A 26615-nucleotide genomic window follows, 5' to 3' on the forward strand; every position below is an offset into this window, starting at 1 on the left:
CGCTGAACATGTCCTGAATCTTCCAGGTGCTTCTAGATCTGTAAAGACGGTGGGTTTTTAATTATTATTAAAGGCACAACTGTGAATTTCTAAGCCACTTTTTAGCCACAATTAAGACCATCTTCTTCAGGGGAAGGGCTGTAGCTTAGTGGTAGAGCATCTGCTTTATTTGCAGAAGGTCCCAGGTTCAATCCTCAGCATCTCCAGGCAGAGCTGGGGGAAAACCCTTGTCCAAAATCCTTGAGAGACCCTGCTAGTCAGCGTGGGCAACACTGAGCTGGATGGACAAATGGTCTGACTTCCAATGTTCCTAAGGAAAGCATGAATTCTACCTTCAACCTTGCACACAAAACGTTACACTGTGCTAACTAGCCTACCCACACATACTTCCATTAGTCATTTGTCACCTGAATTGGGGAGGGAGCCAACTTTTGCAATGCTTCTCTATCTAATTGCTCGGAGGGAAAGGTTACTTGCCACAGGGGAATGTCATTCCATTTATAGTCCATTTCACACAGTTTCGTACTGCAGCAACCAGCCTCAGTGTTCTGAATAGCGTTCAAAATGGGGGGGGGGAGATACTACTCTTACCATAAACCATAGTCTACCTCAAAGTCAGAAATAGAAACCTAATTCAAATTTGGAATTCACTTATGGTTTGCAGTAACAGTAGTTTGCGCAATTCAGATGTCATGGCAAAATATAGTTATCTTAAATCAAAGAGAAATTGTAAGCATACAGGAGTTAAGTGTATAGGGGAGCACACAAACCCAAGGTTTCTTCCCAATAGTCAAACCATGGTTTGCCCATGTTGCCAAGGCTGGCTCATTCTATCCCATTCATCCTGTAACATTGCAGCTGGCCCCCAGGACAAGAGAACGCTTGTTCTCCATTGCCTTTCTATATTAAAGACACTTAATATGATGCTGATGGGGGGCACACACATGTATTTAAACTTACTAATGACCCATATCAAGCTTCAGAACATTTCAAGTCCAATTTGGATAATTGTTAAGCAGCAAATTAGTAATCAGCCACTAACAGTTAACAACTGTGCACAAGCATAGCATTTTAAAATGTGTGGCAATAAACAGAGGAAATTGAGGTAGCTAAAGAGAGGAATCCTCAAAACATTTTTTTAAAAAAGGAAATCCATCCTATCAGGGTGGCAAAACCCATATCCTGACCAACTAGCCAGTTTCTCCGTCACAGGAACACTGCAAGTAGCAGCATAGCAAGTCAAACTACCAGAGGTAGCCACAGTGGTGCTGAACTCCAGCTCCCATCAACCCCAGCTAGCTAAGCCAATGGTCAGTGATGATGCAAACTATAGTCCAACAACACTGGCTACCATAAGTACTAGCACAGTACAGTGGTACCTTGGTTTACGAACTTAATCTGTTCCTGAAGTCCTTAATCTGTTCCTGAAGTCCCCCCTTTTTTAAAAAAAATATTTTTATTAAACCATTTTAACAAAACAAATTATCAATCAAAATAACCAATTACATTTCCCCCCCCTTCCCTCCCTCTCCCACCCCCTAAGGACTTCCCTCAGCTCCCCTCTCTGGTTTGTTTGCACATATTATTCTCTGCATGTTAAAAATTGTATGTATCATTGTTTGAAGTCCGTTCTTAAACCGAGGCGTGCTTTCCCTAATGAGGCCTCCTGCCGCCGGTGCCCTTCCACCGTTCGGTTTCAGTTTGTAGACTAAGGTAAAGTTCACAACCTGGAACACTACTTCCAGTTTTGCAGAGATCGTAAACCAAATTGTTCATAAACAGGATTGTTCTTAAACCGAGGTACCACTGTATTACCAACACAGACTGGAAATGGCTTCTCCATGCTTTCAGGAAAGGGTCCTTCTCCACCCTGCTTGGAGATCCCATGGACTGAACTAGAACTTTTTGAAGCAGGTGTTCTAACACCACACCCACTGAGTTACCGTCACTCCACGAACTACAAAGTTGGTGGGCTTTGCAGGTGCCTACGATGTCTTGATACCCAACTCAGAAGTCAAGACAATCTCTCTTGCTCACACACACACACTTTGCCATTCCATACAGCATGTGTCCTCCTTCCAAAGCATTGTAAACAATCCTTACAGCCTACATATCATGCTCTCTGCTTTTGTCACATTCCTGTCAGAAAAGCTCAGGTTGAATGCAGTGAGCCCTCTATCTGTGATCAAAATTGTACCAGCATGTGGGTTCTGTAAAATCTTAAACCTTCATTCTGCTGCCTTCTACCCCAAAAGACTATCGCTCAGTTGTGTAACAAAATCGTCAAAAACTCACCCAAACCCTACCCTCTCACTGCATCTTCTGGGTTCTCCTGTTGCAGACTCTTGCTTATTTTAGCACATTCTTCCAAGACCCCCACACCCTATAGGGTTGCCACAGGCAGGCAATTTAATTGGGGGAGTGGTGAAACCGCTTTGGCAAGTCTTTGCAGCAGACTCAAATGGGTAAAGACAAATTCAGCAGGGAGTCAAGTCTGTGGGGGAGTTTCGTCCCCCTGTTTCCTTATGACAGCTCAGCCCTTCCTATATAATCTGTGGTCTCCCTTGCTTCCCCTCACTGGTATTTTGAAGATTATAAACATTCTCATGCCACCAGAGGGCTTTGCCCATAAACAGGAGTTAGGGTTACATATTTACAGACTGTGGCTCTGGTGAGTTTTCCAAGAGCACACCATTAAAAGCATGTTTGTTCACTTCCAGCCTCTCCCTCCTAATCGCCCCTTTAAATAGCTTCTAGTTTGGTGGGAGAAGAAGACAGGCAGGCGATGTCCTTTGCTTCCATCAGCAAACTCTCTTTCCCAGATTACTGATGATCCTGCCTTTGGAGGAGAGGAGTTTCTCAAGAAAAGCAAATGCCCCTGTTTTTATTATTTCTGCAGCAATTTGACAAGAGAACAGATCTCAATTTTCTGAAGCAAGTTGCTTTTTTATTTAGAAAAAAAATATAAGAAACTGATACTCCAGCTTTTGAAGAAGCTGTTAGCTAGCTAGCTAGTTATTTTAGTCATAGTCACCATTACACACACACCCAAGTAACATTCTCCTCTGGCAAGATCCACCTTCACAGTGATCTGCTCTGACTCAGGGGATATTATGTCATCACTCAGAGATCTGAGCTGAGGGGTCTGTTAGACAGATGGGCTATGTGAAATGACAGTTTGGGTAAGATCATCAGTCTGCTCCTTCCTGAAAACACAAGGTTTGCATCAGAATAGAGGGGTGGGCAGGAAGGTAAAGCAATCTTAAAAAAATTATTTTCACAAGTAAAAACAAAAATGTTGCAATTGGAATTTCCACAGGAACACTGTCCGAACAAGTGTGAAAGAGAAGCAAACAAGAAATGTGCCAATTTTCAGAAAGTCTTCCAGGTGGAAAATGCCCAGATTTTTCCACTTGCAATAATTTCTACAAATCCAACTCTCATTAGCATTCTATCTATCTATCTATCTATCTATCTATCTATCTATCTATCTATCTTCCAGATACCAGCTCCATATGTTTGGCACCAGGGCAACCAGATGCCTGAGGTTCCTTCCCCTCCCCAGCCCTGTGTTTTACTATTCCAATTAGTACAAAGAATGTGCCTTGGTTACTTCTGACACCATCATACACAGGAACAGGAGGAAACAATTGCAAAATAAAGGGAGAATACTGCTTTTCCTCCTCCCCCTCCTTCCATATTTAAGTACATAAACAAACGAAACCACAAAATATTAATCAGAACAAGGCTATAGACAATGCACAGCTTTGACTCCTTAAAAAAGAAAAACCACAACCTTGTTTGGAAGAATGAGTGATCTATAAAGGGCTGGTGTTGCTACAAGGGTAATTACCAAGGGGATTGAATGCAGTCTGAAGCAAAAGAAAGTGCATCACTATTTCAAGATGTCAGACAGCTTTGTAAAAAGAGGAGAGTTAAAAGGGCTTCACCAGGGACATGCAGAGGATTCCCCCCCCCCTTTGAGTGGATGAGGAGCAACCAGCGGTAGTGCCTAACCTCTGTCTTAGAAAACACTAAGTTAACAGGGTTACAAACTAACTAAACTAGCAGTGCTGAATTTTTCAAGTGCTTAGGATCAAAACTGGCTTACACAACTAGATGCCTCCAATGCTAGTTCTAGTCAAAGTAGGCTCACTGAAATTTAAGACACGACTAACTTATGTCCATTAATTTAACTGGGTCTACACCAAGGCAAAGTTCGTTTGATAAATCCTCTGTGTTTCTCAGCATCTCAGCACCCAAGGTTCAGCATAACCACATGATTATCTTTAGTTTTGAAGACTAGCATCTGCAAGGAGCCATTCACAGAAAACCCTGGTTTCCGACCCTTCCTTTTCACCTTTCAGAGCAAATTCCACTCCTTTCAGAGCAAATGCCACTCCTTCTGCTTGACTATGGCTTACTGTTATCTGCCCCAGCCCTAACCGTGGCTGGTTCTCACCACAGCTCCTGTTGGGATTAACTGGGTTTGGAAATCAGGGCACCTGGTGGACTGCCTAGCATTGGTGCAGTTGGCCACGTTAAACCATGGTTAAAGCTCAACAAAGAAAAGGAGTAGAGTCAGGAGTTGCTCATTCCTGAATAGGGCCCTCTACTTTACCAACCATGATTTGCAGGGCATTTATATCAAAACAGCACTTTCTGCTGCATAATTCAGTGACTTTAAAGGTCTTTTTACAAAATGGAACTAGCACGGGGGGGGGGGGGGAGTCTTGTCTCTGTCCCGCCCTTCAGCATGACTAGGACTGCTCAGTATCCTAAGAAACCCCAAACCTAAGCGACAGTCTGCAGAGCCCATAGATTTTCAAGGTTTCCATGACGTAAGTAATCTAGCCCCCCCCCCAACGGAGAATGTTGACCTTTTACAATGAAACACATACACAAAGTTTGAAGCTTTTCCAATCATAGTTATAAGCAGCTGCCCAACTAATCCAGAGCAGAGTACATAAGGGAAAAAAAGCTGCAGGCAAAAAGGAAGTCAAAGTGCTCAATATAATGGCAGGAAGTTATTTATACATGCTTGTACTACCAAACCTCTTGATGAATTTTGCATGCTACCAGCAAAGGCATCAGGATACCACAAATCAATGTTTGTCCACCCAAGTTATTTATAGGAATCAGGCTTTCTCCTTCATATTCACATTAGCAACGATGTGCTGGATCCTTCCAGAGAACACTAAAGGGTCTATCTTAAGAAGTAACCACAGCTAGAATTCCAGCCACTACCTCTTTTAAGGGGAGACAACTGAAGCGTTGGAGCATTTGGCTAAGATTTAATTTTGATGGCAAATATTTGACTTTGGCACGTCTAGTGCTGTGCCAAAACATCAAATATTTGCACAGCTTAATAATTCCCAATATATTTAGGTGGTTTTTTAAAAAACCCCTGAAAACATCTCATCTCAAAAGCGGGGGGGGGGGGGGCTAAAAAGCCTAAACCAAGGCTTTGTAACAGCTTTCCTCAGCTAGAAAATATGCCTTGTGTCTATCTAAACTGTCTCAATTTAAACTAGATAAAGTTATTTTGGGATGACCCACAAAAAGTGGGGGGGCCTTCAGGACACTTGAAATAGAGGCCTTGTTCCACAATTAGCTTGGCCTCTTTAAAACTTTCTGATACTTAATGAAAGACTTTGCTTCTTATGCCTACCAGGAATAAAACATCTATGCCCCATGGTTATCAATTCAGAGGATATGATGGAAGATTGCAGGGTATGTAAAAACTTCATTCACACCACACAAATAGGTATAATTGTAAAAATACAAAAATGTATGTTAAAACCCAAGAACAGCCAAAGAGCAAACTACCACATACAGAAATAACATAGAATCTAAAATACTAAAATAAAATGCCAAGTAGGAAGGTCACAAGAATCCCAACTCTCCATCGCAAGCCCCCTAAGCAAAGCCTAATTAAAAAACAAAATGTACACTTTCTACATAAAGAAAAGCCAACTCCCTTGAACAAATCAGATTCAAACATTGGGGTGGGGGGTGTTATGCAGATCAAGCATAATATTATTTGCATAAAATAGCTACTGCAGAATTTGAATTTAGCGGAAAGACATTTTCTCCAACCCAAAATCCACAACAGATTACCCTTGTTTGTATGAAGTTCAGCTTTATGGAACTGGCACATCACTGTTTCCAAATGCCCTGCCCTTTAGCTGGGGGGGGGGGGATGTAACTTAACTGGGCTGCTAGCATTATGCCTCAGAAGCCTTCGACTGAAAAAGCTTTCTTGGGTAAGAACAGTCTTCTGCGCTGCCCCTTGCTCCTTAAATACTTTCATACACAGATTGTGCTTAACAAGATTTATGGTTGAAGACGATCTGGCGTTAATTTTAGACGTTGGGTTCATTCTCTCCAAAGAGCAGCCTATTTCGGTTAATGACAGAGCAACAGTCAGATTTCCACACACACACCCCAAAGCCCTCTCCTCCCTAGTACAGTAGCGCTCTTGTAATCGGGAGATTAAGGCTGATTATTCATGTGTGAAATGGAGACTTGATCCCTTCCCTCTTACTGTACGCTGCAGAGGAGAGACCCACATGTTCTTCGAGATTTCATAAAATGCCCTTAGAACTGCTGCACACTGCATTACTCGCCACTTCCCTTTATTGCATTAACAGGAGAAGGGGGCCATAAATAGTTGGCATTTGAAAAACACAACAAATCCTCCTTACCCAAAGCACAACCTTTGAACTTGCCTCCAGAGCTACATAATCAGTGTTTTGTCATGAGGCAATAGAAAAACATTCCTCAGAGTAGAACTGAGCATGTGCGTGACCAGCTAGGAGTTTTTATAAAGGAGCAATGGAAGCTGGCACTTTAAAAAAAGTGTTATAGTAATATGTGAAAAGGAATTATATTTTATTCTGTTGTTCCAGGAGCAACCCCTACATTCAATTCTTAAGTGCAGTATCTCATTCAATCGGGATTGTCAACAGCCACTCGCTGACCCACCTGCTGCAAACAAAAATAAATTAAAAAATAAAAATTTATATGCCACCCTCTAGCAAATCTTTGAGCAATAAAATGCAATATACGACATAACAAACACAGCAAACGATAAGACTAACGAGTCTAATGAAATTAAATGCTCTTTTGAAGCAAGTAAGACATTTGGGTTTTATAGTTTAGAAAAAAGGCATGTAAAGGGGGACTAAGGAGCATATAAAATGATGCAAGGCATGGAGAACAGTAGAGAAAGAAGCATTTATTTACTTATACTGGAACCCCAAGAGGTCATCCAATGAAATTGAATGGTGAGAGGTTCAGGCCAAACAGAATGGAGTACTTAAATCAAAATACATGGTTAAACTATAGACTTTGTTTCTGCAAGATTTGGTGATCACCACCAATTCAGAGGACTTTAAAAAGAGACAAATTCATTGTGGGGTAAGGCCAGAAAAGGGTATTAGTCAAGATATGAATATGCTTCTCCCAGGATCGGAGGTAACATGCCTATGTATATCAGCTACGGGGGGGGGGGGGCTGGGCTTGTTAGCTTCACAAAGGTATCTAGTTTCCAGTTGCCCATAGGAGGGAATAGGATGATGGATGTTGGTCCAATCTGCAGGGGTCTTCCTATGCTTCTGCTTGCTGCCCAAAGGTAAAGTAACGCGGGGGGGGGGGGTGCCAAGTGAGCCTTCCTATGCAGGGAGTCCCAGACCTGGAGCACAAAAAGCTCTAAATCTAAATTTGCGAGTCTAATGTTTGACTCCCACAGATTCCCTGAGCCTGCTTTAGACCACTGATCCAACTAGCTCAGGGCTGCCTACACTCTCCACGGTTTCAGGGAGAGGGTCTTTCCCAGGCCTTCCTGGAAATACCAGGCACTGAATCTGGAACCTTTCGCACGCCAAGTATGGGTTCTAGTACTGAGCCATAGCTCTTTCTCCAGTACTTCCCTCCAATGCAGAATGAACTACAGGGCACTCTGGTTTTTCCAATATCTACAGCCTTTTTTGAAGAAATAACTATCAAATTATTACGCAGGCAAACAGAATTGCACAGCAGACACTTACAAGCATACCACAAAACCACAGCTCTGTCCAAAACACCTCAAACAACTGATGTTCAATGGGGGTCAGGACAAAAAATGTGCTGGAAACTTTTGCTCGAGTAACCTCACTCAAAATTGCCCCATAACACACCTCCTCTTCTCTTCTATACAATCCCGCCCTCATCCCATTAAGCACTAAAATAAAAGAAATACATAGAGGATCATTAAAATTGTAAGGAGGACGGTAAAGTGATAGATTAGAAGGAAAATCCTCTCAGCCTTCATAATTACAGGGTAATGTTCCAGACAAGCAAACGCAGGAACACTGAAGCCATGCATCAAAGTAAAAAACATATTTAGTATCTTCAGGACGGCGGCAATTTCTCAACGACAAAACCCTCCAAAGCAATCATGTGAGACTAGACAACATGAAGTCCCTCCCCCTTGTTAATAAGATGGATTCCTAACACTGAAATATCATCAATGGGCTAGCAGGAGACTCTTAAAGAGATTACGGTTATTCAACCAGCTAGCATATCATATACAACCCTAGCACAAATATCAGGGTAATGGAAAAGGGTCATGCACCATGTACATAACAAATGATTACACCTACACTATTCAAAACAATATGCATTCCTTGTTCTGAATAGATTTTAAAGTAAATCGTTCTTTGAACAATTGCCCAGTGACATACTATATACTCCTCCTTCTAGGTTTTGCCAAACCGCTGGAAAAGTTGTGCAAATAATTTGAATAAAAATAAGGCGGCGGTGGAAGCCTAAATAAAGAAGGCAAGAACATTTTGAAAAACCATTTGTACATGTTTCATCTGTTTTGTAATGACACTTACCACCAGATTGGGTGCTAATGCCTCCCCTGGATCCTGTGGTTGTGCTGGAGGCGAGGGGCTTTCCCTTTTTGGCTTCACCCAGACCCCAAAAGTGGATCGCAGTTTGCCTGTGTTTTTCGTCAATGCCTGGCGGGCTGCGGCAGAAGCCCTTCTCCTTCGTTAACTTAATTTTCTATGTGTAATGAGAATGTTACTATGGTTGTTTTTAATAAATCATTTTATAATTTCAAGCTTCAAGGTGTCTTATTTACAACCTACTTCTTTACTATGTTATACATAAAGGAATGCAAATTTCAAATGCATCTTTCTGTTTGTTTGCTTAAAGAATGTAGATTTCCAGGGGGGCGCTGTTGTTGTTTTTTTGACAAGGTGGCAGTAGGCCAAATAAGCTTGAGAACCTCTGTATTGGATGAATGTTGGTCTAGCACCAAGGCTTTAACCGAGTGCAGTAGTTTATCCCTGAACCCTTTTAGACCCCAGATTACTTATGCAGACCTGTGTGGGCAGGAAGACTAGTAAAAGCTTGTGGGCTAGTTACTTGTAAACTTCCAGCTTCCAGGTTAAAAGGGAGTTCCCGGCAAGCTTTGAATCTCAGCCACTCCTTTTCTTGATAGAGGGGTGGAGAGAGATCCAATGACAACATGCAACTCAAGGAAGTAGCACTCGGATGTGGATATCATATGCACACACAAAATTCATACAAAATATACTTTTCAAGTCTTTTTCCTCATGAGCAAATGTAACCACGGTCATAGATTGCCTCCTCCAAGACACAGGGTTTCCCCCTTGCCTATGAAACCTGATGCAGAACCAATTGAGTAACAAAAAAATCACCAGGTTTCTATTAAGCAGGCATGCAGGACCCAATTAAACCTATTCAGCACTGCCTGTTTCCCCCCACCCCCAGCAGCCTAACCTCTCCCATGAGATAAAATTTAAGATCTGCAGGCTCAGATGTAATTCACTGCAGACTGGCTAACTCCTAGCATGTGTTGACTGCTGAGCTGTTCCCCCCTTGAGCAAGAATGAATGCTGCAGCACGGAAGAAATCCTTGCTTTAATTCAGTGGAGTATAGGATATTTTCACAAAAAGCCTTTTCAATATTCAGGGATGGTGAACTGATTGTGAAAGGACCAGATCCAGCCCCTACAGGCCCCATTTCCAAATTTTAAACTGAAATTGAGTAAACAATTTCATGTGCAAGGAAAAGAAAGAAGCTTTTATTAAAAGTGAAATTCTCCCAACAGACGCCACATTTCCCATGCTCTTCACTTCTTACCTGGGCTTGACAAACAGACTAAGGCATTCCTTCATGCATATCAGTAACAGTGCATTACTTAGAAGGGGTTTTGAAGGACCAAATGTTCCAGTGCATTAAATGTTTTGCCAGCCAGGGATATCATCATCATCATCATCATCATCATCATTATTATTATTATTAACAATCCCCCAGAGCAGACTCCGGTCCCAACTATATTCAAAACATTCACAGCTGCACAAGCAGCAAGAACATGCCAATTGTCCTATTTATAGTGCAAGCTTTTAAAGGGTGTTCCTCTTTGACATGGAATTTCTATAGCAAGCAGCATCTTGGAGAACAGTGTACGTTTGGCATTTTGTGTTGTGTGTTGATGGAAAGCGCTATCTAAGCAGAAATGGTAAAAGCTGAACCCACAACAGCTTATGGGAATACAATCTCCAGAAAAAGAAAACTCTATGAAGACAAACACTTAGGCTTTCTGTCATTTTAATTTGTGAGCCACAATTCCCAGAGTTTTCTGGGAAGAGAGACTGATTGTTAAAACACTCTGGGAATTGTAGGCCTGTGAAGGAAAAAACTCTCAGCACTCATAACAAACTAAAGCTCCCAGGATTCTTTGGAGGAAGTCATGACTATTTAAGGCGGTATGATACCGCTTTAAATATGTAGTGCAGATGGAACCGAAGTTCTTGTGAATGCTGTGTTCTATTTATTTACAAACTGGGATGGCCTTTGACTTAGAACAAAGAGTTCCTATATATGGTTCTCTTCTCGTAAGTGGTACATACGGGTGAGAAGGCAATGAATTATTTGCAAGGCTGCAGAAAGTGGATAGGTCTAGATCAGTTGTCTTCAACCTATTCAAAACCAGGGCCCACCTTTAACCCAAACATGCATTTGGGAACCCACTCCTTAATTGTCTACAATGTATTCGTATTGTGGCAATACTGCTGTCTTAGGTTTGGCTGAGACCCAATAGTGGGTCCCAACTCACCTGTTGAAGACCTCTTGTCTAGATGGCTGTCTCTTTTCTTGTTTTTCTACAAATGCTTTTTTAAACTGTGCAATTGGAAGCGAGACCACCAACATGCTTTGAATATGCAAAACACACTCAAAAAATATATTTTTTAAAAGAGCCAAACTTTTCCTCTTTTTTTAAGGAAGAGGCAAACAGCCATTATGTGTTGAAATAGACTGCAGCCAATTTTCATACAGTATTCATAATTACTTTATTACACCGTGCACAGGTAATCAGCCTCCAAATGATCCAATAACCTTGGCTTGCTCATAACTCCCCTGCGCTAGGCTTCACAGGCGAGGGAAGAGAAAACCGAGCAAAACACAGTATGTTTTGACTACTTATACAAGCAAGTTCTCTAGGGAATGCACTGCCAGATTTAAAGAGAGGGATTTTCCCTCGACTGCTCAAGGCTTACAGTCTCCTACATTCTCCCTCAATCATTTCCTTTGCACTGTCTTGATACTGCCTTGTAACATAACCACCTGCTGTGGGCATTCATGCTTGCTAAAAAAATATATTAAAAAACGAGCAATCACAGAAATCATCATGCTGTGGGTAAATATAAAATCAGGAGTTCTTGCATCCAACCTGAGATTTCAAGAAGGAAGAAAATAATCTTTTCTCTCCTGCACTCGCAAGAGAAGAAAATTGAATTAGAATTACACATTGATCTTGATGGGGGGCATCTTTAGAGTATCAGCTGGCTCAACTCAAAGCAAATAAATGACTGTAGGACAGGGACTTCCAAAGGTTGCTGGATTTGCTGGACACTTCAATACATCATCATTTGCACTCCACAGTAATTAATGCTAAACAACAACACACCCCTCCACTCTATACCCAAACCCTAATAACGACTCGCTGGAATTCACAGCCACAGATGGAGCAGAAAGCAATTAAGACAAATTCATGAAAGCATGAGCTTATCAAGGGCTATGATAGCAAAATGGAGCCCCCCGTGTTCAGAAGGTGGTACAGACAATAAACAGGGGAGAGCTGTTGCCTTCAAGCCCCAAAGGTATGTAACGGAAACAGGATGCTCAGCTAGATGCACTTTTAGTTGGGTCCAGCAGGGCTCCTCCTTTTTCACATTACAATCCCCACTTTATCCATAAGAATGCACTCAAATGCTGGCAGGGATGGGTGGGTGTGCATCCTTTTTAAATCAATTATTGTACTGCCTTAGAGTACACTGGGGCAGTTAAAGCGTAATTGAATCCAGGATAAGTTATCAGTTCTGGGCAAGGGAACCCAAGTGACCAGCTCCTGCAAAAGTGAACTTACATACATGGGCTCAAATTCAGCATGGAAAGCCTAATAGCCTAAGGAAAGCGGGAGGTGAGACATACATCAAATTCTCCAGCCACATCACTTCACCAATGCATACAAGCACCTCAAGAGGGATCACAAAATCAAGTGTTCACACCTCAGTGTTACAGAATCAGTGGGGGGGGGGGGAGAGCATGTTGCATACAAGACCCAATACATCCTCATGGGGTAGGGGACATATTTGCTTTGCTAACAAACCAGATCCCTAGCAAAGGCTTAAGGAGGATTCCCACAGCCTAAAACTAAACAAGAAAGGGGTGTTCAGCTCCTGAAGAGATGATTCAGCTTCTCCACATCAGTATTTCCAGTCCATTCAGACCCCAGACTAGGACAGTTTCAAAGTGGATGGTGCAACCACACTTGAAATAGAGTTCTGCTCGCCTCTCCTCAAAAGGCATATAGCAGAGTTGAGAAAGGTTCAAAAAAGGGCAGCCGAAATTATGATGGAGTGACTCCCTTATGAGGAAAAGTTACAACTTTGAAGTTGTTGGGGGTTTTTTTTACTTTAGAGAAAAGGCAAGTAAAATGTGACGTTACAGAAATAACTGTGCATGGTGAAGAGAAAGTGGACAGTGAGAAAGTTTCATTCCCTCTCTCAGAACCCCAGAACTTGGCGACACCCAGCGAAGCGGAGTGCTAGAAGATTCAGGACAGACGAAAGAAAAGGCTAATTCACACACAAGGCACAGTTAAATTAGGGAATTTCCTTCCGCAAAAGGCAGTGGTGGCCACCAACTTGGATGGCTTTCAAAGATGAGTAGACAAATTCATAGAGACCCTGAGGGCTATGTTCTACCTCCACTGTCAGAGCAGTATGCCTCTGAATACCAGTTGCTGGGAATCGAAAATGAGAGCATTGTTGCACTCAGGCCTGGCTTGCAGGCTTCCCATTGGCATCTGGTTGGCCACCGAGTACAGGATGCTGAAGCAGATGGGCCACTGCCCTGATCCCATAGGCTCTTCTTATGTTATGTTCAAAAGCAGCCATTGCTGTGACACTGTGAGACACAGAAGTGCTACTGCATATGGGCCAGTGGGCACAAACCATAGGCAATAAGGCACATGTGGGACCTTTAGCTTTCTCTGGATTGTGCCCATCTCCTGCAAGGCAACAAGAAAAACCTAAAATCTTTCAGAATACCGACGGCCATCCTTTGAAGTAGCTCAACCTTAAAGCAAAACTTTGAGGCCTTTCATGTTCAGCTTTGGTAGAAGAGTGTGTCTAGACTTTGGAGGGGGGAGAAAAGAGGGCACAGCAGCAACCATGTCTAACTTCTAGGAATTAAGACTGCAACGCAGCCAAGTCTGGCACAGAACCTTAGGTTGTTGCACCTAAATTATAACCATTTTCACAGAAGAAGCTAATCACAATGAATCATTCCTGGGAAAATTTGCACTCTTACTTCCCCCTCGAGGAAGTGTGCAGTCATGCTGCTAATGTAGAATTTACAGCTCTCATTTCCCCCATACTTTTGCGAATGGTGGGAAGAGAAAAGATTCTCTCCCTGCTGTCAGATGAGAAGTTGTCCTTAATAATAGAAACAAACACAAACCCATGGTGTCTCAGGGAAGCTTTTATGCAAGAACTGAGACCTTATCTTGGCTAGAGCAAAAGAAAAATAGATTTATATCAGCCATTCACACCTTTCCCTGACACTATTGAGTCCCTGCAGTACATCACAAGGTCAAAATTAAAGGGGGGGAGAACACTTATCTCACCTGCCAGGAAAAACATTTGTAAAGTGAAAATATATGACTCTTGGGAACAGGATGGATAAAATTCTATACCTGCGTTGTAATGCTGTTTCAACCCATTTCCAGCATACCCTCCTGGTAAACTGAGAATTCTCTCCCATAGCAATGTAACAAACCTTCAACCCAATAAAAACACCCAAAAAGACTAATGCAGACATCTTTCTGGGTCCTGGAAATCATGGTTTGCAAAGTGGGAATCAGCCTCATGAAACATGCACACCCATCTTCTAAACCAGAGACTGCAACCCTGATATGAAGTGAGTCTGTAAACTATGGCTTATTAGGGAACCTTGTTTGCATTGGTACATGCGTATCCTGAAGCCAAAGTTAATGTTGGGAAGGGGAAAGGAGCTCACCTCCAATTGTCAGGCAGTCAAAATATAGCACTTTTATTTTGTGGTCAAAGGATTTTGCATATACCATATTTTTCCATGTATAAGACTAGGTTTTTTTCCTTAAAAATAATTTCGAAAATTAGGGAGCGTCTTATACATGGATACAACTCCCTTCATTCTCTTAAATCTGAGTCCCCTTACACAGTAATTCTTTGTGATCTTTACAACAAAAAGACAAGACAAGCCTTTATTGTACCCACATTACACATGGGGAGGCTGAGACAGAGGCAGTGGTTTACCTGTAACCATACCTTCTCTCCCTCCCCACAGAGGTATCATACCTGAGCTGAAAACTGAACTGAGGACTTAAAGGTTCTTGCCTTTAAATCATTTCTAAACATTTAATTTTGGCTCCCTTCTAACACTCTTTCCCCCTGCTTTCAGTACCTGAATCTTGACAGCTTGCACCACAAAAACCAGGTGTGAAAGTGACTATACAGGCTCGACAGCCATTTTGCAGCATGATTACTAAATATGCATATCACAAATTATCCTCTGGCTCATTTTCATAGTTGACAAGATAGCCGTCTGCCCAGACATTGCACCATAGATGGGAATCTGTTTTAAATTCTTGCCAGGGTTTGCAACCAGGATATGGCCTGAGGACGACACTATTATTAGCCAGCATTTTTACATTATCACTAAATAACCTGATGGGGAGAGAGTGAAGACACCTGTCAACAAGGCAGAAGGCACCCTCAGGAGGCATTTCGCTTGAAGTCTGCTTGTCAAACATGCAGTAGTTATTTACTGCGTTCGAGGGGAAAGCGGGTATACAAAGAGCTGACTGCAAGCTTACATTTTACCAGCAAGGGTCCAAGTGCATGGCTGATCAACTGCAGGCTTGTGATTGCCCTAGAAATTGCTGAACTCTCCCTTCTTCATGCTTCACTGCTCCACATTCTTTTAAATATTTTTATAATCAAGGAGTCAAAATGTTGGCCCCTGCCTAACATGCAGAGCAGCATAAGCCACACATGAAAAGGAAAGGTCCACCCACAATATAGCTCAACAGTAGAGCACACATGCATCACATACAGCAGGCCCCTAGTTCAATTGTTGGTCTCTCCTGTTAAAAGGCTGAGGAAGCAGGGGATGGATGGAAAGACTCTTGTCTGAGACCCTGGGGAGCTGCTGCCCATCAGAATAAAACAGTGTTTCCCAACCACTGTTCCGTGGCACACTAGTGTGCCGCGAGATGTTGCCTGGTGTGCCGCGAGATGTTGCCTGGAGGGAGGCGGGCGAGTCGGGCGGCGAGAGGCGGGGCGGCGAGGAGAGGCCGCCCAGCGTGGGGCTCTCACCGTCTGCCTGCCTGGCTGCCTGCGAGCTCGGCGGGCAGCGCCTCCGTCCGCAGCGCCCGCCTCGCGGCTCTCATTCCCTGCCCCTGCCAAAGCTCACCCAGCCAAGCCGCGCTCTCCTTCCTGCCTCGCTTTGCTGCCTCCTCCCCCCCACCCCCAAAGCTTGGAGGTTCCCCGGCAAGGGGGAGGGAAAAAATTTGAAACTTACACTTTTGTGCGTCCCTCCCGGCGTGACGCTGTGCGCTGACGTCACGGGGCTGTAATGGTGGTGTGCCTCGAGATTTTTTCATCAAACAAGTGTGCCTTTGCCCAAAAAAGGTTGGGAAACACTAAAAAGCCCTGGGGTAGGTAGACAAATAAATTCAACCTGCTATAAGACAGCTTCTTCCTATGTGTCTAACAACAACTGCAAGCATCTCATGCAACTTTCTGCAAGTTTCACTCCATGTCCAAGAGACTGACGCATTAGGATGAATGGAGCGCTGCAACACCAACCTCAGCCAGCTCCTATCTACTTGCCTTCTTAAATGCAACCAGTCCTCAGGGTTGTCAATTTCCTCCACTTTCTATAGAACACCGCAAGGAGAAAGATGGGGAGCAAAGTAGAAATAGCTGGCACTGTCTGTCATTCACTCTGCCTTGTGATGGCTTTGCTTGCCTTCTGCATCCAATGAGTCTCATACCTGTTACCACAGTAAGGCAACACCTGCCCTGAGATTAAGCAACAGGAGCTGTACCCAGCAAAAGCCCTATAGGAGTAGCCTATGCTATAGTTTTTAATCTGACTCACTTCACTGCATTGCTAAATGGCTCCATTCCCCACACAGACACAAATCCTATTTCCTACACCAACGTAGGGTAGGAAGGGTGAGATAGACAAAACTTTCTGCTCCTCATAGTGAGGTTTTCTTCAAGCCATTCATTATTTCTCTGAAGAACTACCCTACCATAACATTCACCTGCCTCTCCCACTGAATGGCTTACTACCAATTAATCAGGTCTCCAGTCAAGGCACCCTATTAGCTGGATGTACAAACAAATTTCATGCATGCTGAGCCTTGCAGGTTTGGCCAGTTGCTCACCCTCTCCCCAACAATCTCTTCCACAGCATACATGCCTTCATCGCACCACTGAGTGAGGTGCTTCCAGAATATGCAAAAGGGCAGCAACATTTGCTGCTGGTTGAGGCATATTGCTGAACCAACAATATGCAAGAGAGGAATATTAGAAGCAATTGAGTCCTGACCCACATAGGTTCCACATAAGAACAGGATACAATTATTTTTTTAAAAAACAACAACACACACTCGTATTGTGGATTTTGTGTTTGCATCATTTTAAAAAATCAAAATAAAAAGTTCATCAGAAACATCATTTAAGAGCAGAAAGCTATTGTCACACCTACATCCCAAGTCACCCTCAACCCCTCATCTGCTTATACCCTGCATGGTATGTCTTTGCTAGCCTCTTCACAATGTCACTGATGTGCTGCTTCTAGTTTCATTTAAAATACCTTTCCAGAATCTAGGATGAGGCATAAAACTGGCATAGATCCGTATTTCATTTCATCTCCCAATATGTTCAGCTAATAAACTATCAATGGCTTTTCACCATGTGGCCAAGACAATGCTGAATACCACCTTCCTCTTACCTTTCCTATGAGCTTTCCCAGAGTCAACTGGCTAGGAAATGAGTGCAAGACTAGACGGCCCTAAGGCAATAAATATGGAATCGCAGGGGTGGGGGTGAGCCTTCACTGCTCAGAAGCGGTTTGCACCCAAGCTTTCCACAAGCAAATTCCTATTCACTATATCACACTGGTTTCATTTCATTCTATGGTGTACTCAGTGGGTTTTACCCAATGCTAGTCCTACTCAGAGCAGCTCCACTGAAATTAATGAACATGACTAACTTGCACCCATGAATATTAACCAGTCTCCTCTGAGTAAGACTCAGTTGGCTACAACCCAATAGAAAGGCATGTGTCAACAGGCTGTCCCACAATTTAGGCTTCCAGACCCAGATATCCTAGACTTAAAAAATAAATAAATCCTGATGTGCCCTGGGCAGCTGTGCTTCTCAGAGCCTTGACAACTGCTCAAGTATGCATCTCTGAACAACAGACTCTGGCTACTGGAAGACACATCCTTACCCCTGAACTGTTTCTATGCCAGCTGGTTATTATAAGAATGACTGTTTAAGAATTGGTGGCAGAGTTTGTTGGGTTTTTCTCCTCTTCCCTCCTTGTCCCGTTACCCTTGTGTGTGTGTTTTTGTTTTGTTTCAGATTGTAAACCTGCAAGCTGGGACTGAATGTAAGCCACTCTGGGAGCCTTTTTGGCTAAAAATAAGGGTTAAAAATCCTCTAAATAAATAAATGCAGGCTTCCTAGGCATTGACCAGGTGGCTAGAACTAAACGTGACTATGAAAACAGGTTTACCAAAGGGGGGGGAGGAATAGAGATATTTCCTGTCCTTCACCACCATCTCTCTGCCAAACCAAAGGAGCTTTTAAGAAAAACACACAAAATGAGCCATTAGTTACCAACAGCAGGAAACAAAAGCCTGTCTAGCGCCCATCACATGAATTAAAAGGGGAGGGGGAGAAAAGGAAGAGTCAGCAAACTCCACCAAGCAATTCCAGCCAACCTCCAGTGTATGGTACACTACATTACCAAAGAGTCAATGCATTCTGACATAACAGCTGTACGCATTGTTACATTAATTAAAATAAAAAGGCTAACCCACATCCCAGGCAAGCGATTCACTGAACCCTGCCAGCATTTCCTCAAAAAAATGATGTATAAATTTAAGGAGCAAGTGGACTGGTTATAACCAATACAACAGTAGACTGGAGGGGTTAGGGGAAGCATGTGAGAAAACAACCGCCTCTGTTTGAATTTTTTTTTTTAATTCTCTCTCTCTCTCACACACACACACACACAGGCAGAGAGAGAGAGACAGAGACAGAAGCCCCACGCTATAAACTAGGAGAAAGCACACAAAGGAAGTGGCAAGAGGGAGAGATTACGTCAGCCCTCGCCTCAATTCATAAATGTGAACCACAGAACAAGGCAAATTCTAAACGGCCTTCCCTCTCAGGGATCCTGCTTAAAAAAGGGAATGCACACACACAAGAGTCAGGGCTTAAAAATATGCTACTAAACAGCACACGCTGATGCATCAACTTTCAGTAGCCACAGGGAGGGGGGTGGGAGAGAGAGAGAAACCCCACAGTGTAATCCTAGTGAATTCTATCCTGCAGCCAGATCAAATAACATTTGAAGAACAGCCCGCCAAGCTCACAGAGGCTGCCCAAGCAGAGTAACAATAAACACTGAAGAATCCTAGATTGAAGACACACACACAGGTCGCAGGGATTTGTTACCAAATAGCACACTCCTAAATTACATGAGGGGAAAGAGAAGAGAGGTGGATCCAAATGGAAATCTCCTAATTCCCTAGCTGCTGTTAAAGATCTTTTCTTTTTATTTTTAAAAAAGGGAAAGAAGATATCTGTGCAGTGTAATTTCTTACTAGGCAACTGGGGCTGTTTTGAAAAGTATGGACTGCCTTTAAACAGCAATTCAGCCCCCACCCCCCGAATTGCAGAGCTGGTTGCAATCCTGGAACTAATTGCCTAGAGATCAATGCCTTTAACACTATAATTATGTCCCCCTCAGTTTCTAAGACTTTCAATCCTGCTTAAATTAACTTCTTTCCCAGAAATGCACAACCAGAAGAATATAGCATTTCTAACCAGACTTTTTTGTCCTCTAAATATTAAAAAGACCAGAAACATGTTAACAACAACAAAAGGATAAACAAGACTTCACAGAGAAACAATCCCTCCAGTCCTCTAGATTCCCTTTCTGCCCATGGGGCTCAGTCCCAGAGCAAGTGGATGGAAGGCTCCTGTCAACTGCCATTTGGGTTCATGTATCATTAAAAAATCCCACATGGCTGAAAGGAGGCCATCCAATCACACATACGCACAGCACCCCATGTAGGGCAAAGCCACATGCCCTCCAGAGAAGCTGAAAACAAGATCCCAATTGTACTGAACAAAAGCAGAGCTGGTTTCTGTCTCGGGAAACAAGAAGTGGTTGAGCGGGTCTCCCTGTCACATCAACTGAGAACAAAGTTGAGTCAATATTATAAAAAGGGCCTTTTAGACCGAGCTGGGCACCAATTAAAAAAACAAACATAAAAGGCATTCCAGTACACACTTCTGTTACACTCCAGCAAGTAGAGTGAAAGATCCCCCTCTACCCCCCCATAAAACAAGAAAACCTGCACTGCAAACTTCTCTTGGATTTTTTAAAACAACAACAAAAAAGCTTAGCAAGCTTTTGAAGTTCCACCTAGCTTAGTACAACCTTTTGTTGTTGTTGCTAAACTTGTGTGGGAACAGAAAGGTACAAAAGTAAAAAAAAAACAAAAAAAACCTCATTTTTAAATCCCCTGACAAAAAAAGGGGGGGAACTTGTAACCTTAAAGTGTTCTGGAACAGTGCCCTGGACCAATAATAGCTAACACAATACCTACCAAGCAGATCCAAGTTTCCTTGAAATTATGTTCTCTCCCCTCCTCCTCCCGCATTTCTAAGCTATTACAAATTAAGTGGAAGGAGTCAAGTGTTTTATCTACCCAGCTTGTGATATGTTTTTGTTGTTGTTTTTCTTAAGTTATTTTTTCCCCCTCTCTCAAGGCTGGGGAAATCCGAAGCCACACTCTAGAGGAAACTCAACTTGATTGTGATCTCTCTGTCTCCCATTCACACACAAACATACACCCTTCAATGTAAACATCACTTAGGCGATCCAGGGAGATGACCCCACGCTTCGGGGTGCGAACTCCAACCTCAAACTGCACATTAAGTTGCCTCATCTTCGCACAAGGAACCAAGATGTAAGCGAGTCTTGAGGGGGGATTCCCCCCCCAAAAAAGAAAAGACATGTGCGTGCGAGTCAGCCAGACCACCATCCCCACCCGCTTTAGCAAGCCCCCCCCCCTCCCAGGCCAGGCGGCACACACTGGCTCACTCACCCCAGCCAGCCTTGGACTTTCCGCTCGGCAAAGAACAACAAGGAGGAGGAGAATTCCTGGAGATGCGGGGCCAAGGCAACCAGCCTGCAATCACAGCAGCTGTTTCAGTCTGACCCCGGCGGACCTCGAGCTGCTTCTCCAGGGCACGCAGGAAAGGAAGAGGGGGCTGCTGCTGCTACTGCGTTCAATCCCACATGCAATGCCCATGGAGGAGGGAGGGGGGAGGAAGAGGAAGGAAGGAGGAGGAGGAGAGGGGAAGAGAGAAAGAAAAGAAGGGGGCCAGAGGAGAAAGAGAGAGAGAGAGATGCACTTGGCGAACAAAAGGAGGCCCCCGCTTCACTGCAGCGCCGCTGCTGGGCCAGGCAGTGGTGCGGGCGAGAAGAGGAGCAGCAGCAACGGCGGCATTGCCCGGGCCGGAGAAGGATCCCGACTGGAGGAAGCGGCTGCGGCGGCAGCTCCCTGCCTCGGCGCGGCGGGCTGCGCTCCCCGGGCCCCTCCGCGGCACATCCACCAGCCGCCCTGCTTAGCTGCCGCTCCTCGGTCGCAGCCACCTCCACATGCCTCTGTGTGACCCAGTCGCTTTTGCTTTCAACCCAGACACCAGGAGAGGGAGAGAGAAGCACAGCCTCCCAAAGACAACAAGCGGCGGCGCGCGGGAAAACCCGGAGCGGAGTCCACCAGCCTGGCGCTGCCTCCCGGCCGGGCTCAATGCAAAACGGCGGGCGGGCGGGCGGCCCGGCGAGGGCCACCGACTCGGAGCCAGCCAGCCCCCCGGCTCCGTGCTGACCAGGGCCAGTAGGATGCCTGGGCTCACGGGCTGCTCGACATCATTGCCAATGTTGGGCGATGCGAGCGAGCGCGCACAGCTCCTGCCTCCCTTCCTAGATTTCTCTCCCCCCGCCCCAATCCGAGGCGGAACAGGGAGAAGCTGGCTGGGTGATTGATGGCGGCTCTTTAATAGCGTGGTCAGCTAGAAAATGCATCTGCAAGCAAGATATTAAAGAGGCAAAGCATCCCCGCGAGTGATCTGCCGCTGCTCACATCCGAGCGCGAGCGAGATGCAGCAGCAGCCCAGGAATATTAATGCAAAAGCAACCTTCTTCCTTCTCTCTCTCCCTCCCCCCCCCCCAACCTTCCTGCTTCGGTTCTCACAAATGCAGATCAAACACTCACACGGCGTGGAGGAGACGCAGATCAAAAAGCAGAGAGGTGGAGGAACATTTAAAACGGCGGGGGCGGGGGGAGAAAAGAAAACGGGACAAATAACGCTGAGGATGGGAAAGGCAAAAAATGCCAATTTAGTGGCACATTAGAGGCATCATGGCTACACAGAAGGATTGGGTTGCAGTTGATTCAACCAGTAAGCCATTTTGTTAAAATCCACCTACACCACCGGCCCCCTTTTTGCACGGGAGAATAAATATCCATCTGTCAGCGGACGCTCCCTTTTAACATTACATTGGAGAAGAACTACACCTAATGCAATGAGAGATGTACTAATGCAGGTGCACCCACACAGCCCATGCCAGCTTTGTTTTCAAACAAAATGGCATTGCACGGGAACAAAAAACCTTTCAACCACCCCTCCCAAACTCATTAATGCAATGATTAGGAAGTAATAAATACAATGATGGTTTTGCCCCTCCCCAAAATTATAGCTGCATCCACAAACAAAATGCATTCCCCACACTGCAATGCACAGGTAACCAGAAAATGGAGGATCTGTGGACCACCACCAGCACTGTGGGAATAGATAATTTAAAAACTCTGTCCTCTTTTCTTTTATTGCGATTTTTAGCTTCAGCTGTTTAATGCTACCTCAGTACTGTTTTTTAAATCCATAAAAGGAGGTTAAAAAGGGTGTCATGATCACTTTTACACAGAGTCATTTCAAATGCCAAACCTGTTCAGAAAAGGCTCATTGAAATTAATGCCCATGAGCAAGTTTGGTCAACTAATTTCACTGCGTATTCTCTGAGGAAAACTTGGCTTTGAAGTCCTCCCACCAACTCCAAGTAATTTTCTGATTCTGCTCACTAAATGTCATGTAAACATTGTGTTCCATAACCATAAATAACTATAATCTGAAACTCGTCTTTGCATTTATTCCCCAGGTTTAGAATTCCCATAAGGATACACCAAGAGGATGGGAAGGAAGAGAACATGCCATTGAATTCCACCCAAAATGCCCAGACAGCTGGTAGGTTACAGGAGCAACCAATTCACCTAAGCAAGTTCTCAGTAATTAGGCTAGGTATCCAGGTTTCACATTTATTGCTTATTATTGATTGTATATTTATTGCTTTAGCAGCTGGCATTTTATTTAGACTGCTGTACTCTCAAGGCCTTTGCTAGATTTTTTTTTTCTTTTAAAGGTCTGTACTTGAAGCTTTAATCTATTCTGCACCAGCGACAAGCAGCTGCCTAAACCGCCAACCCAGCTAATGAAGTATAACACCCTTTGCCACCCTGAAAGGCCGCCCTGTGATCAATACACTCAGAAAGGCAGCTTGTACTGCAAGCTCTGCTCCCTTGAAAGATCAGCGCCGCACATTAGCTTCTCAATGGGAGCCCATCAGAGGGGAATGTGCTCAGTGAAAATAAGCTTCATAACCAAGAGGCTCAGTGATGGAACTGCACTGGCCAGAGCCAAAAAAAATCAATCCCAGAGTCAAGCAACAAAAGCCGACATTTCATTTAGCCCCTCTTCCAATTTTTTAATCAAGTGTGGCCTGCCACACAGCAAGCCACAGGAAGGACAGATTGCTCCAGCCATGGCTTGATGTAGTGTTTACCTCCCAGCAATTCCAGTAGAATTCTCTCCCCGTCTTACACATATTCAGGCTATGTGAAAAAATGTGTCGTCAATCACCAGCATCATCATAAGTCTGCATGGCAGAAAACGGGCTGGTATGAATGAGAAAGCCTTCTGTAGTTGTACTCAGAAACATGTATATTTCTCCTGCAATGAATTTCAGTCTTAACCATTTCTACATAGACACACACACATACCTCTAAGACTCTAGCATGCCTTAGTCCAGCCTTCTTCATTATGAGAAAAAAGACGGGTGGATGTGAGCCAAACAATTGAGGTGGAAATAGAAATGCTAAAGCTACTATTGCAAGGGGGAGGGAACCTTTGCTGGACTCACTCTCATCAGCCCCAGCTACCATGGCAAGGGATGATGAGAGCTGTAATCCAACAACTTTTAAAGGGCCACCAGTTCCCCATCCCTGCACTAAGGAATGACCTTTCTTAAGTGTGACAATGGCTCATCAGATGTCAGAGTCACATGGCAATATAGCACCTCAACCCTTTTAGGAGAATCTTGAAAAATGTGGGGCATGTCAGGAGGTGGTGAGTTTGTGTTCTCCCTATTTGCCTACAATAAGGTAAAGCATTCAGATAATTCCTTAGGGGCCTGGATCCACCCCCAAACTGTGCTCTCATTTCCTGAGAGACACTACAGAATAAAAGGGGACAGCTTTTAACAAAGGAAACTCTACTCAGCTATCTCCGGTCAGGAACACCAACCCTGCCACCTGTCCGTCTGTAAGTGTCTCCATCTTAATACTAGCTTTCCTGAAATGCTTGGAACTATTATTGACCATTTCCAGTTACAACTAAACTGGACCAAACACATCAGCCAGAAGAGGTGGATGCTATAATAATAATAATAATAATAATAATAATAATAATAATAATAATAATAATAATAATAATAATTTATTTATACCCCGCCCATCTGGCTGAGTTTCCCCAGCCACTCTGGGCGGCTCCCAATCAGTGTTAAAAACAGTACAGCGTTACATATTAAAAACTTCCCTGAACAGGGCTGCCTTAAGATGTCTTTTGAATGTCAGGTAATTATTTATCTCTTTGACATCTGACATGCTACATTTATTGGATCCCTTTCTGCTGCAGAGAACCATGTTGGCTCAAATACCAATACAGGCTTTTCCAGTAGTTACTGCAGCAGTCAAGTCGGTAATCAAGGAGCAGTGTGAATGCAGCCCCTTTTGTTATCTTGGTCAAGGTATTTAAGGTGGTCTTTTTGAGAAAAAACGCTCTCAATTTCTCACAGCACCTTCATGACTCCCTAATATTACAATGTTCCTTTCCTTCTTTTGGCTCAAGTGTTTGAAACATTGCATAGGTTCTAGAGACACAGTCTAAATAGAGGATGCACAGGGAAGAATGGTGCATTATAAACTTATAGTCTTAAGCAACATTGTATTTCCAATAGAAAAGCAGATCATAAGCTTAGAAGGATGAGAAAGCAGCATACATGACATCTCTAGACAGTCTCACAAATTGTTTCTTAACAACATTATATTACTAAATCGCACTTCTATGGCCACACTTGAAAAGTGGAATGACTTGCCAAAAGAGGTCCATCTCATTACTTCTCTGATGGCCGTTCTGCTGGTGTTGCATTTGGCCTGTCAAGGTATGAATCTCCCTGATTTGTGATTTGTTCTATTATATCGTCTTTGTTTATTTTATATTTTATTGTGGGCTACAACATACAGATTCAACTGTAGGCTGCCTTAAGAGCAAGGTAAAAAAAAAAAGGCTTTACTCAACCAACAAACAAAAATTGAAATTTCCTCCCCATGTCAGTTCTAGAAAGAGAGATCAGAACTGTCAGAGGAGATGCAGGATGGTAATAGTGTCAGATCTTGCAAACTGTCTCTCAAGCACTGTATGAAGCACATGCACCAAATCTGACTCAGCAGATTTACACCCTGAATTCCTGCAAATAGCTCAAGATGGCATACATGGTGGTACCACCCAATTTACCTCAACAACAACTGGTGAGGTAGGTTAGGCTGAGAGATCATACATGATGGCCAAAGGTTATCCAGACAACTTCATGCCTGAATAGGCAACTGAACACACACTTCAATTCGATAAAGTGTTTTCCTAGTTTGGCATTTTAACTGCTATACAAAACTGCCTCCCTGTAGCACTTAGATGTGAACCCATTACTATTTTAGATTCAGCAATGATGCACATTGACATTTGTACATCTAAGGCTATGTGCACACCATGCATTTAAAGCACTCCCTCCCAAAGAAGCCTGGGAACTGTGGTTTGTTAAGGATCCTGGGAATTGGAGGTCCAAGGTTTGTAAACTACAGTTTCTAGGATTCTTGGAGGAGGGTGTGTGTTTCAAATGTGTAGTGTGTGTACACAGCCACAAAAGTCAAAAAGAGGCAAATGAATTAGAAATCCAGTCAATTCTTCAAAGATTTGAACAGATTTCCACTTAAAATTAGTTTAAAATTAAACCAGATGCAAGCAAGGGCAACCTGACTAAAAAAAGGATCCACGTTCCTCAGAGTATCACAGAAGAAATAAATCATAGGAGAAAACATCAACAGACTAAAGTGGTAAATCATGTAATAGCTTGGGGTGTTTATGGTTAAACAGCAATACCCCTTAAAACACATGCATGCTTGCATGCACGCTCACACAATCAGCATGACTGCCTGATGCAGAGTAAAGGCCACTCCCAATCCTGAGCAGAAAGAAATCCAGGCCGTGTTTCAGTGCAGCCTCCATTTATCAAAACAACCCTGTCATGTTGAGTACCATTAACAGATAATGAAAGGAGACAA

General features: G+C 43.6%; 1 protein-coding gene across 18 annotated transcripts in view; it reads right to left on the bottom strand.

Annotated features, from left to right (window-relative positions):
* Positions 1 to 26615, bottom strand: part of RERE (arginine-glutamic acid dipeptide repeats) — a 357369-nt gene that overhangs the window by 261152 nt on the left and 69602 nt on the right. Inside the window, exon 1 of one of the 18 annotated variants that reach the window (XM_081201379.1) lies at positions 20991 to 21601. The exons of the other annotated variants lie outside the window; for them this stretch is intronic. The gene's annotated coding sequence lies outside the window, so the exon portion shown is untranslated. Of the gene's footprint in view, positions 1 to 20990; positions 21602 to 26615 lie in introns of those variants that run through there. 18 annotated transcript variants of the gene reach the window in all.

Source organism: Podarcis bocagei (assembly GCF_964188305.1).
Source record: "Podarcis bocagei genome assembly, chromosome: 7".
Classification (NCBI taxonomy): domain Eukaryota; kingdom Metazoa; phylum Chordata; class Lepidosauria; order Squamata; family Lacertidae; genus Podarcis; species Podarcis bocagei.